Below are 10,530 nucleotides of genomic sequence, written 5' to 3' on the forward strand. Positions count from 1 at the left end.
TTAAATTACTCTGCCTGAAAGTTTCAGTCACTGTCTGTATTTTTGAGAGACTGTGTTTATAGGGAGCACCCAATTCCCACGCTGGTGGGGTTTTTACTTTGGAGTAGCTCTGGTCTGGTCCTGCGAGCTTAACTGCAATTAGCTGTGAGATTGTTTTGTTTCATCCATGAGCAGCCAAGATTGCATGTCCCCAGCTGCTCTGCAGTGTGAGACACAGAATGATAATGTGGTGGAGGGCAGCAGATTCATTCCCAACTGAGCTCCTGCTCTGAAACCAACTACTAGTAGGCTACACACTTTGTTCACAATTTCCTCAACACAAAGTAGACCCTTCATCTGATTATCATCTCTGCCTGTAGCTAGGAGAAGTAATTAAAAACATACCATCTGCCTAAAAATGTACAAATATGAAAAGTGCCTAATATATTTTTATGAGAAAAGTCCAATATGGAGGAAGAAAACAGAGCAATGCTTGATTTCTCAACGACTATTGCAATATTTTGGTATGTAGTTACAGTGTTACTTCATGCTAGTCTAAATCATTGCTATTAACAAATCTAGGAACTTCAGAAAGGCCACATCTAAAAAAGAATTTTCAACTTCCACTAATTGCATCATTTTATGGAGTCTTAACAGACTTGAAAAAAATTGGCCTACAGTCTGAGTGACAGTTTATATTACAGATTTAGAGAGGATATGAAATTTTCCTATATCAAAGCTGAAGAACAGTTCTGACAGTTGCAAATGTTCTCTGAATTAATAATGTGGAGCTGGTATAAGACAATATTTAAGAAAAATCCATTTCTTTCTGCAGCACTGAAGCCCCTTGCTTATAAAATATTAAACAGGATTAAAATTGGTATGCTGCTTGAATGGAAAGGGAAAACTTTAAATCCACATATGAATCCAGAAGTAAAAATAATCATTAGTTCCAGTTTTTATTAGTGATAACTTGTAATTCAGGGTATAACAACACCCTGCCCTTGCTGCTAAAATTCAAACCAATATGTTGGCTCTGGCATAGGAAAGAAAATCCACTTTTTAGCTTCATTATTTAAACCCCTCTGACCAATCCTTATTTGCAGAAGCTTTCTTCACTGTAACTATAACAAACACCTCTGGAAGATTAAATAAGCCTGTTATCTGCTATGTAAGCTCTCTGAATATTAACTGACAGATCTGAAGTTCTGATTTGCCCTGGCTTTACAGATAAAATTACTTTCTTATTTCTCAGTGCTTCCTTACATCAGCTCTTAGTTAAAAATAGATTGTATAATGTCAATAGAAACCCAGGAGACATGGCCTGGCTTTGCGGTTTTCTTGTCTAGCAGAGAGCAAGGCTTGGCTAAAATTTCATCAAGAGACTTAAAAATTTAACTTCAAGCCCACCTAATATTTTCAGGTTGACAGTTTAGCCATTTTGTTCCCCATTCTCACCTGCAGGAATGAGAGAAACCTGTGTCATCTGTGTAAAACTCACCTGTGCGCTCAACCTGACGCAGCCGCCCTAGGCGAGCCAGTGCTCTCCCAGCTGGTGAGATGCTGTGCATGGACCAAGGGAAAGCTCAGGAGCTGCAGAGATTTCCTCCTGCCTGGAGCAGGCACAGGAGCCCTGACAGCCCAGCTGGTATTTATCTAGAGGAAGCCAGGGTGAGTGTACAGGGCAGGAATATGTGAGGGGATGTTGCAAGCATCTTCTGTCTGCGCGGGATTAAAAGAACTTCCCGTCAAAGTCTCAGGGAAAGTCCCAGCCCTTGTATTTACAGCTGAGGTGAAGCTGTGGTTGCTTTTATCATGCTGGCACTGACTTGCCCCTTGGCTATTGGCCAGAGCTAAGGTTTGGCTGCCTTTCCCCACTCTTCTAAGACTAACCAGAATTGCATAAGCCAGAAATGTTGTAGAAGCACAACAACAAATATTTGCCTGGAAGGAAAGCTGTTTTTTTTTGTCTTGGCTCTTCTGTGCCATTCCACCTGTAGGTAGGGACAGTAAGATTGCCACATTAGGATAAAAGGAATTTTGCATGGGGTGGTTGAAAGTAGCTTCTCTCTAAAATTCCCTGGATATTCTTGGTAAGTGCAGCTGTCCTGTGATGCCAGAGTCTGTGACAGATAAGTGCTGAGAAATGAGTCTTTGAAGGATAAGCCACTGTGAATATTGTGATGTTATGTATCTGTTTGAAATGGGACATAATTCAAAACAGATGACTTGAGCATCATTGAACTAGGTCATAATCCAGATAAGAGCAAGGGGCTAAGAAAGTCCCACTAGCACTGAAATTTTGTAAGTTTGAAAAATTACTTGGAGGGGGATTTAAATAATATAGTGCTCTAGACTTGCAAGCAATTTCTGACATTAAAGAGGAAGATAGTAAAAGAAAAATAGTTTTACACAATCTTGACTTTGGGAGACTTACTGGAAACTAATTAGAAAAACACACTAAAGAAAGAGTCATAGAATATATAAGATACAGAAGGAATTTCTAAAACCAGAAAGATAGGACAATAAGAAGTTTCATTCAGAACAATCTGTGACTGCACTAGGGCTGAAGAAAGTATATTTGAGAGCTGAGTTCTAGAAAAGAGATCAGGTCATGTTTGAGATTTAGAACAGGAATAGCCTGTGTCATTTGTGCACTGTGATAAAAAGCACAAGCCAGTGTGATGCCTAAACCACTGGAAGAGATCAAGGAACTGAGAAAGGTGGTATCACGTTGAAAGAGCTTGGAAGATTCAACAAGGTGCACCTGGCACATGTAAAGTGTTAGACCTGGCTCAGAATGTCCACTGAGGCAGTGGATGTGTCTGGGGATAACCAGAGTAGTATTAATTTTCAGGTGACCCTTATAGGAAGATGCTGCCAAGAATTATTTTACACTTAAATTAAAGGGAGTGGAGACAAAAATAGCTGTCTTGCAGAGTTTAAAGCTCAAGGCTAAGCTCACAGAAGATATATGAGAAATAAATGTACAAATTCATAATAGATGGGAAAAAGGGCAAGTGCTATGCAATTCAGTGCATCAAGTTGATATAAGCATTGAGTTCCTGTACAATAACATGAGAAAAAAAATCTGAAAAAAATTTGAGGCTATTTTCCAATGGATAAAAAAAAAGCAGGAAAGCATTGAGTTGTCCAACATTTCGCACAACTATGTGATCCCTTCACATTGTAAAGCAACACTTTAAAGAGGAGCTAAATATGCTCATTCCTCTGGAATGACTGGAAGAACAGAAAAAAATAATTATTTTAATTATAGGAAAGATGAAGGAAACTCCTTGTTCATCCACCGATGGGCCTGAAGAAACAAAAGAGGTCTGTGACAGGGGTCTGGTGGCTGTTCATATTAGCAAAAATAAAAGAGGGTTTTTAAAATTTTTTTGAAACATTTGTGAGCTGTGCTTTTTTCTCAGATGTGTATTTAGGCTGCATTTAGCATCTGAGGAAAATTGTGATGAATTTTGCCAACTTTTCAGGTTAGTAAGATTTATACAGATGACATTTAGATTTCATCAAAAAAATACAGTCTCAGATTTGCCACAGAAAGAAACTGTGCTTCTGGGCTGAAGGAGGAAAAACACTGTAAATACCATGTAACACAAATAATAACATACTTGAAAAAAGTTGGCCGAAACCCAAGTAAATCTTTAGAAAATATTCAGCAATTTGTGTTCTCCAAAAGTATTAGGGCGCTGAATTATAAAGAGAAATATGTACCTGCTGTAACTTCTTGAGAGCACTGTCTTGATCATCTCACATATAATTTTTGAAGAAAATGAGAAATAGGAGGAATTAATTAGACATTTCAGAGTTTAAAGTAAATTATCCATGGAGGATTTCAGGACAAATGTTGATGTGGTCATTTTAAACAGTGTGGAAAATGAAAAAAAAAAATAAAAAGAGACTGCAGTTGTTTATGAGTTAACAAAACTTCGGTGTACTCATAGGGGGAAAAAAAGATTTAATCTTAGTCATGGAAATAAACAAACCCATATATTTTTATTTACTGAAGGCCAATGCCACTTGGAACTGATTATAAATCATAAGGAATTACCAAACAAAGCTTGGCCAATGGCCATTTTTCATTATTTTTCTGGTATGGAGTGTGACTTGCTGCTTCAATAGATCCTTGAAATTGCAAGCTGGATTTCTAGAGCATTTGACAATGGAACTAAGTCCAGAGAGATATTTGCTCATCACTCTTATTGCCACAATAGTTACTGAGGCTAAGATGCTTCAGAAAATAGCTCATATCATTGAATGCAAGATTGAATTTAGCCTGAAAACATGGGAATGGTAAACTTGAAACCACTACTGGGGAAGATCTTCCAAAGCATATGTGCCAAAAATTGCAAGATTTGAATGTATAAGTGAAAGGCCAGGGACATGGGAGGGGTGTGGTGTGCTCTGTGTCCATTTCTCACTCTTCACCCTTCCTTTTTAATTTTTTTTAATTTTTAAAAAAATTTTTAAAATTTTCTTGTTTCCTATCATCACTTGTCTGTGCTCTCTTTTTTTAGGGAAAAGTAAAAAAGAGCAATGGTATTACAAAGCTGCATGTTGTTTGTAGGAGGTTGTTTCCCCAGGCACATAGTTACAGGAGAAGAGATGACAACCTTCTAAAAAAACCCAGAAGGGAAAAAGAGGCACAAAGCCTGTCACTTTGTGCTGCGAAATCTCCATCAGACAGCAAACTCACCCTGGGACCAGGGAGACCCAGGGCACTCAGCTAGGATGAGAGAAGCAGTCCTGGTGCCCTAGGGAAGCCAGCATGCCCGCAGGGACACCACGGGGCATCTCACAGACTGATGGAAATTTACTGATAAATACTGCCTCAAGCTTCTGATAAACATTTGTATCCCTCTGTTCTATCCCTATTTGAAATATACTTGGTTTTGTGTTTTCCTTGGCAGGGAAGGTATAGCCTTGGGAATGTACATTAAAGTTTTAGCATGTGAAAAAAAAAATTCTGGCTATAGCTTTGTAAAGCCTGCCTTTGCTATGTGCAGCCTTCACAGAGAGAGGAACATCATTTTGCTGGGGTTTTTTTTCTGAGGTCCAAGATTACACTGGTATTCAGGATGGAAGTCAGCACATCTTTGAGGATTTATACATTAGAGATGGCGAAACACCACCAAGCACACTAGTTAACTCAAATCTCAGACATGCCAGGGTAAATGGATTTTGGATGAAAACAGGGTACACAGCAGCATGGTTTAGACATAAGCTTAATCCTGTATTCTTTGTCCCTATCATGGCATTTCTGCATAAAGCTTAGTTTCTCGAGAATGAAGTACTGCTTCCTCAGTGTTTAGGGGTAGCTGATTTGACATCAGCTTTCCCAGAAACAGGAAAAAAAAAAAAAAATCACCCTTCAGAAAATCACAGATACAGGTGTCACTTTTAAATTCATGGATTTCCCATACAATGGCATTGTCTGATTGGAAACAACTGAGAATAATTTCAGTGAAACTTGATTTAAAAAAAAAAATGTGGTTAGGAGACAAACTGGATCATATTTCCCTTTCAAATAAAGTCACTAAACTTTCTTTCTTGAACTTGACACTGTTTCATGTGATGGTTTACTTGCTTCCTCGTGCTCAAACTGAAGCTGTTGACTGTAAGTGTTTGCTGTCAGTTTCGACAGGGTGGGAATATCCAGACCATTTCTGAACATAAGCTCCAGAATTCTTGACAGATTAAGATTTCTTTATTGCACAGAACTTTACCCATGAAGCCTATGAGGGAAGCACTGAGCATGCAAGCAACTAGGCAACATAGGTCACTTGAAGTTTCAGACCAAGATAAACAGAATTTCTTAAGGTACTCAGTGAGTGAAAACATGAACCAAAACCAAACATACAGAGCTGAGCTGTTGTGTGACCAGACATTCAAAGTTAGGGAACAGGTGAGTTTTTGGAGGAGACAGTAAATTCTAACTTCTTTCTTTCTATATAAATTACTAACCTCATCCAGCCTGTCCATGCTTCATGTTGATCATCTTCTAAGAAAGTGTTTGAGAAGTGAAGGACATGAGAAGAGATATAATTTTTTCTTGTCAGAGGTGAAACTGAAAGTCAATAATGGCTGAAGCATTTTTCCATTTGTTGTTCTCATCTTGGCTGAAGCCAAATCCCAGCTTGGAATCCTTCCTCTAAAGTTAATATTTTCAAAGGAACTACACTCAAATATGTGTGAGATATCTCAGGTTTTTATTGTGTCTCATTAGTTTTCAACACACATGTGAAGATCAGTAAAGATCCTGGAGGGACCTCTTATAATACTATCAGTAGGAGATGGGAAAATGTAACTGTATAAGCTTTTACATTCTTAGTCTTATTTTCTGTTTTTTTGGCTACCTGCCATTTGATTTTAAGTGGGGATTAAAGGCACTGAAGACACATGCAGCTAAAATATCACAGGTTTTTTATGCTAAATAAAGGCAATTTTGTTCAGCTGGTATTTATCACCTATTCGCAGAGTGACGCTTTCATTTCTGAGATGATAATAACCATTCAGTATCAGCATTCCATGCTGTTTCAGCAGATAAAGTTATGCTGTGACCAGAGATAGCTGTTGTGCATGCATTTGTGAAGGCTGCTCTGGATTCCTGCTGCATTCAAGATTGTTGCTTCATTTCTAAACAGTCTTTCCTTTAAAAACAACAAAGAATGCGACACGATTGTTAACTTAGTTTCACTGAGGAACATACTCTGCTGATGACAGTGCCTACCAGGAGGCCAAAATATCCCCTGAGATAGTTACTGTCTGATGTAGGGAAATATGCAGGATTTTATCTTCTTACTGTTTCACAGATAAACTGTATTGTGATTTTGTGTGAGATTGAAGGCAAAATACTTGTTACAAGTATTCTGGGAAGAACGTTCAGGTAATAGTTACAGAAAAGCATAAAGTGAAGCATACTGAAATATTTCAGTCCATGGCCCAAAGCAAAGCCTAGATTATGATCTGACTGATCCATTCTGAACTTGGAAAGGTGTATTTTCCCTTAGGCTGCAGGGAGGCATGAACACTGCACAAAAGCAATGGTGTCATACTGGGAGAGTTTTAGTTCTGTAGAGTGTCCTCAGTAACTGGAAACACCATAGTTGGAAGCTCATGGGAATGGGTGCTGTATTTTAGGTTGTGTGTTAATATCCAATATTATTTCAAAATGAGGCTAGGAAGAAAAGGTGAATTGAAGAAATTGAATTGAAATCTGCCTAGGCTGTGTTGAATAGATCTTTATGGTCTATGAGCCATGAATGTCCAGTAAGTCATTCTAGTACATCTATAATTTTTCCCTAGATTTTTCTAGAAAGGATTTACAAATATCTATAAGTCAGGGATTAAGATGATTCTTCCTCCTTCATACTTCTATCTGAAATTGCTTCATGAAGCTGAACTGTCATATTTAGAGGAGGTTAACAAGGGATGTTTGATGTATTCTGAAAAGATGAATATTTCTTTTGGATATTTATATACCTGACAAACTTTGTAGATTTTTCAACTGAAACTATTTAAAAAAATTCCCTTAACCACTCCCCTCACCAAAATTGTATTTGGGATGCAATAATATTCTGAAATTTAGAACTGCTTGTGAGAGAGAAAATAGGCCGTAGAACTTCTGTCCATAATCATAGCAGTTCATTGTATCCTATTTATGTAATGCCTTTATAACTACTGCACAGCTAATTAAAAATGAGCTGCAAGGAGAAATAGAAACCCTAATGAAGCAGCATAGAAATGCAGAAAGATTAACTGGCCAATTTTATGGACTCAAAGAGAATACAAAAGCCCCAAATCCATTTTGAGCAGCTCACTCCAGCAGCAAGTCACACCACTGGCATAGCCAGAGTTTTTACTGAGTTCCATAGCTGACAAAATCACCCCTACTGCCAAAATGCTCAAATATATGACTGAGCCACAGGAGCTGAACAAATTACTCCATATCAGTTTAGCCATACAACATCTTCATGTCCATGTTCTTGGCTTGCTCCAGTAAATACTACCATTCTAGTTTAAATGTGTTCCTCTGAGCTCTGCAGGCCTAAGTCCCCCGTCTGACCAAGTCTGACTGCATGTGCATGGTATTTGTGTGCTGCTTTAATCCTTCCTGACACTTTGTAAAAATAAATTTTCCAGACAGACTTCTTAATTTATATTCCTTTGTATCATCCAGCACAGGAAGAGCTTGAAAAACAGCATTTTTCTTCTAGGCTATTTAAACATACAGAATCTGGTTTTGTTTCCCTCTTTTTTTTTTTTTTTTTTATTTCCTTTTAAAAATGAGGACCTCATTATCATGTAAGTAATAACCAAATGACACAGACAGAAATAAAAGTTAACACTTAGTCAAGGATAAATAATTTTGATATTTTTATAGCTATACTTCCTTTAGAAGGGTAGAACTTCTTTTCCAGTGATACATTTATGGTATTATAATTAATCAGAGAAAAAAGGAATTGTACTGCATTATGAAAGAAAGCAATAAGGAGGGGACATGAAGATGAATAGGCTACTTAAGTGTGTAAACGATTTCTGGTGCCTGCCTGACAATGACATAGAGGACTTGAGTGTCTGTAGTACTACCAGGTCCCTCAGACTCTTCAGTAGTTTTATTTGGGGCTCTTGAGCACTTATGATGATGTTATGGTTGGCCACCAAGAAGAAGACAGAAGGGAAAGTTATTTGAGCAACACGAGGTGCTGATTTCACTGAGTAAGATGAGTTTCACTGGAAAGGATGAGTTGGAGTTCTTCAGAAATGATGGTGAGCTGTTATTCAATGACATAATTCTTCCAAAATGTCTTGCTTTTGGTCACGGCACAACAAATGTTCTATCCTCAGAGTCACTTCCATTCACAGTTTCCTCTCCCTGACCCCGCAGCTCTGACCATTCTCTCCCTCTGCTCCTCTTCTCTTCTACATTCCCTCTCCTTTAAACTCCCTTTAAAGTACACTTATTACTAGCAGTGATCTCCCTGGTTTCTTTGTCAGACAGTATCCCAGCCACATTAAGGTTACTTTTTGTGAAAGTGGTGTTTAAACCTAACTCAATGAAGTGGGAATGAGAGGTCTCCCAGGGCAAGTAAGGATGCAGACTTTCAGGTTTCACAAGAAGCATTTCACAGACAGGTGAATATGGAGAGAAAAATATGCTGACAGCAGCCCTGTATATGAGAGACTGTATGTGAACAAGAGGAAAATTCCTGTCCTCCATTCCCCAGTCCACTTTGTTATTTAGAAAAATCAAAACATTGACAGTCAGAAGGTTCAAGTAGACTGTGTTTGATGCTAATAATGGGACTGGAAACACTGCCATGTATTGCAGTAAAGCTATTTTCATCTTGACCATTCTCATCTACATCCTTTTAGTTCTGTAAGAAGTTATTTAAATGTGTTCATATATCTCAGACAAGGAGTCTGTGTTTTTAATTTTTTTAAAGAATGTCAGGAAGTTAGAATAAATATCTCAGTGAAATTTGCTTAATAAGAATTTTCAGAAGCATTTGTCATATTTCTACTGGCAAAATCAACTGGAAGACTAATTTTAGCAATGTGAAAAGCTGCTTCTATTGTGACAAAAATTATGGCCTAAAGGACAGAGCCACCCCCTCTAGAAAGTAATACTTACAAAACAACACTTCTGTCAACAATCTGATGGTAATGCCATGGGAAGTTACTAATGAGAAAGCAGAGCTGTCAGAATAAAAAGTATTCACCTTCTCTAAACCAAGGAGGCTTTATTTGTTCTTCCAAGCACTAGGTACAATTGAACTGTCTCACTGAAATCTTTGTCTCCTGTAGATAATATGCTTGGTTTAGTACTAACTTGTACTTCAACTTCTGTTTCATATACTTGGTATTTTTTGCCATTGTGCAGACCTTATGCTCTGGGGAATAACAACTTTCTTAATCTATTTTTGTGTTGCATCTGCAATTACAACTAAGCAGTGTAGGTACCAAATACACAAGAAAAAACCCCACACCATGAATTTTATATGGGCTGAAAAATGTAAATCTTTCATATCAATACAAGTATTAAGGTATTAGCAGTCTAATCAAAGCATTCTTATTAGTCCCATTTTTTAAAAAACAACACTTCAAATTTTCCAATTATTTTAGCTCACTCCTGGTCATGGTGCAATTGATGCTAGTACCCACTAATTTCCTCATCTCCACCCCTTTCTGCAGAATTATGCTCACCCTTCTGTTGGTCTTCAAGAAGCAAGGGAGAGGGTTCTGACAAGTTCTTAGTGTCCTGGGTTCTTCACTGGGAGAAGTATGATGCTGCTGAGGATGTCTTCCAGTTTACTCCAGGATCACTCTGGGGCTACTTTTATATGGTTCTTAGCACGTACTGCACGTTACTCTTTCCTCATTGGTTTGCAATTCCTCTTTGTATCTAAATATAGTATATATAGTTTTAATTACCTGCATTGAATATTTGTTCTTTGTTCCCTTTGTTATCTCTAAAGTCAGTTTTACCAGCCTCCCAAGGGCTTAATGACCAGTAATTGACCAGTATTA

At 37.8% G+C, this 10,530-nt stretch overlaps 1 protein-coding gene across 2 annotated transcripts in view; it reads right to left on the reverse strand.

The window, feature by feature from the left end:
• Nucleotides 1–10,320, reverse strand: part of STEAP4 (STEAP4 metalloreductase) — a 29,096-nt gene extending 18,776 nt beyond the window's left edge. Inside the window, exon 1 of one of the 2 annotated variants that reach the window (XM_072925508.1) lies at nucleotides 10,207–10,320. The gene's annotated coding sequence lies outside the window, so the exon portion shown is untranslated. Of the gene's footprint in view, nucleotides 1–1,480; nucleotides 1,643–10,206 lie in introns of those variants that run through there. The other variant, XM_030264641.4, reaches the window with a different exon arrangement.
• Between the last annotated feature and the right edge of the window lie 210 nt (nucleotides 10,321–10,530).

Source organism: Taeniopygia guttata, chromosome 2 (assembly GCF_048771995.1).
Source record: "Taeniopygia guttata chromosome 2, bTaeGut7.mat, whole genome shotgun sequence".
Classification (NCBI taxonomy): Eukaryota; Metazoa; Chordata; class Aves; order Passeriformes; family Estrildidae; genus Taeniopygia; species Taeniopygia guttata.